The sequence below is a fragment of the Aotus nancymaae genome, unplaced genomic scaffold (assembly GCF_030222135.1).
Source record: "Aotus nancymaae isolate 86718 unplaced genomic scaffold, 86718_ANA_hifiasm-v0.15.2.pri h1tg000049l, whole genome shotgun sequence".
Classification (NCBI taxonomy): Eukaryota; Metazoa; Chordata; class Mammalia; order Primates; family Aotidae; genus Aotus; species Aotus nancymaae.
In genome coordinates this window covers 12,575,076-12,578,015 of record NW_026988463.1, presented here as the reverse complement: position 1 = coordinate 12,578,015, position 2,940 = coordinate 12,575,076, and the positions used below count along the sequence as shown (strand labels likewise).

Sequence of the window (2,940 nt, the reverse complement as noted above, 5' to 3'; positions counted from 1 at the left end):
TTGTGCTTGTTTGTTAGCATGACATCATCTCTGTAAATGCATTTACTAAAGAGAGAGGATGTTCAAGGGAATGATAGGTGTAAAATGCACTGCGCTCCTTTCCCAGTGCACTGGAGGTGCTTCATAAGTGGAATGCTTCCTGCACTCCCTCATTTGTTTCCGTGTCACTCGCCTCCTCCCAAACCCGGCCTCACTCACACTTCTTACTGAAATGCTTTAGGATTGGATCCTGAGTCTAATCCAGTAGTTCTCAGAGTACCAAGTGTGGTCACTGCATCAGCGGCATCAGCATCAGCGGAGAGCGTGTTAGAAATGCAAACTCTCAGGCCCCACCACAGACCTACTGAATTTGGAACCTGAGCATGGGGACCATCGATCTGAGCGCAAGCCAACCAGGGAATCCGGATGCAGGCTCAGGTGGGATAGCGACCACTTCAGTCCTTCCCTCGGCGTCCCCTTCAATGCCTTTTGGATCATCCACATGACTTTCTTTTACCACAAACTCTGGATTCACTGGAATTATTTCTGGAAAAAAAAAAAAGGAGAAGAAGCCACGTTGTCAAAGCTTAGAAATCTATTACAGAGATTTATTTTTCTTCCTGTGGGTTGTAAGAGGATTTAACAAATATTAGTTAAAACTTATCGATTCAATCTTTGGTAGCTCTACTCTGAGGATCTTTCGTGTGTACGTATATCTCCTTTCAGGGCTGTGCTGGTAAATGTTTAACAGCGGGCTCACCAGGAACAAAAACTACTGCCGTGTACCATTTGCCAGTTTCTGTGGTGTAAATGCTCCCACCCTGACCTATATCAAGCTGCCAATCCAACATCACTGAGAAGACTTGGGAAGAGATGTGTACAATCAGTTCTCACCAGCTCACACTAGGTGGTACCAGCACCCCACAGCCTGCTTTCCAACAAGAACCAGCATTTCTCAGAGTGGAGAATATTCTTTGGCACCCCCTCTTCCTACCTCTCCTGCTAGCTGGAGTTGGGGGAATGTTACTGCCTCAGCAATTAGAGGAGTAGATCACTTGAGTCTCTTCCCAACAATTTTATCCTTTCTGTTCATGCCGTATTCTGTGGGAGGACTTGCCGATCGGACTGGTAACAGATAGAGACGGTCAGAGGCACACATTGCGCTAGCTGGCAGGGCCCTGTGATAAAGGCAGAAACCAACTGGACCCTTCTTCTTTCTCTTCCATACTCAGGCACGTTTGGCTCCCTTCCCTCTTCCCACTTGTCTTTCTATGTCATGAATTCAGGAGACAAAGCAGCAGCTGACTTCCCTTCCTATGGCTGGCAGGGTTGGTAGAACCCACGTGGCTCATGCACCCAGTCCTGATGAATTCTAAGGTGTCCAATTCAGGAAGCCCCCTTGGACTTTCGGACCCAGACACACATACAAAAGAGACACAGTCCAGGTGTGGTGGTTCACACCTGTAATCCCCATGACTTGGGAGGCTGAGCCAAGAGGATCTCTTCAGGCCAGGAGTTCAAGACCAGCTTGGGCAACATAGCGAGACCCCATCTCTACAAAAAAAAAAAAAAACTCTTTTTACATTAGCTGATATGGCGGCATGTAACTGTAGTCCCAGCTACTCGGGAGGCTGAGGCAGGAGGATCACTGAGCCCAGGAATTTAAGGCTGCAGTGAGCTATGATTGCAACATGGCACTCCAGCCTGAGTGACAGAGCAAGACCTTCATCTTTAAAATTGAAAAGAGAGAGAGAGACAAAACTCTGGAAACAGAGGACATCAGGCAACAGGCACTGCGTCCACCATAAATATAGCCTGAACTGCATTCCCTCCTTGATCATGGTCCTTGTGTGTAAGGTAACCCTAGCCAGGAACCCTGAAACCCTAACTCCTAGCACGTTGCTCTGAAAACTGAGGGACTCGGTGCTTTATGGCATAACAAGAGCCCGGGTTTGGGGTCAGATGGTCCTCGGCTGAAATCCCACCCTACCACTTATGAGCCAAGTACTCCTGAACAACTGCATAACCTCTCTGAGCTTCAGCTGACTGATCTGTAGAATGGTAACAGTAAGAGCTACCCCTCGGGATTCCAGTTGAGTGAGATGGTATACGTAAGACATTTAGTGCTTTGCTGCTTCTCTCTTTCGCTCAGGCCCATGGCGCCGGTGAGATGGGCAAGTGTCATGGGCTTCATGCTGCCAGGAAGCTCCACAGTCACCCACGAGACCAGCAGTGGCATGATACACAGTACAAGAAAGCCCATTTGGGCACAGCCCTGAAGGGCAATCCTTTTGGAGGTGCTTCTCGTGCAAAAGGGATTGTGCTGGAAATAAGTAGGAGTTGAAGCCAGACAGCCAAATTCTGCCGTTAGGATGTGTGTCAGGGTCCAGCTGACCAAGAATGGCAAGAAAATCACAGCCTTTGTACCCACTGACGGTTGCTTGGACTTTATTGAGGAAGACGATGATGTTCTGGTTGCTGGATTTGGTTGCAAAGTTCATGCTGTTGGTGATATTCCTGGAGTCCACTTTAAGGCGGTCAAAGTAGCCGACATCTCTTTTTTGGCCCTCCACAAAGGCAAGAAAGAAAGACCAAGTTCATATATTTTAATGGTGAAAACACTGTAGTAATAAATTTTCATATGCCAAAAGAAAAAAAAAGGCATTGAGTATGGTGGCTGGCATACAGTAGCTGCTCAATAAATGAGACATTTTCTAAATTTTATTCCATGGTACCTTGAGCTCAAAGACAGTTCTATGTCTCAGGTTCAGCCCTTTAAGAGCCCCTGTGCCCTCTAGAGACTCTGTGTGTGGCTGCTGCCAATCACCTGCCTCCACTCCCGCCTCTGGGCCAGAGCAGCAAACACTGCAGGCCATATTGGGCCCCACCATGGTCAGTCCAGTCCCACGTGGTAACTGTGATGTGGTTCCCTTTGCCTCACATCCAGCTGTTCATTTACCC

The 2,940-nt window shown here is 48.0% G+C and overlaps 1 pseudogene; it reads left to right on the top strand.

Moving 5' to 3' along the window:
- The first annotated feature begins 2,149 nt into the window (after positions 1-2,149).
- LOC105717854 (small ribosomal subunit protein uS12-like) lies at positions 2,150-2,606 on the top strand (annotated as a pseudogene).
- Positions 2,607-2,940: the final 334 nt, after the last annotated feature.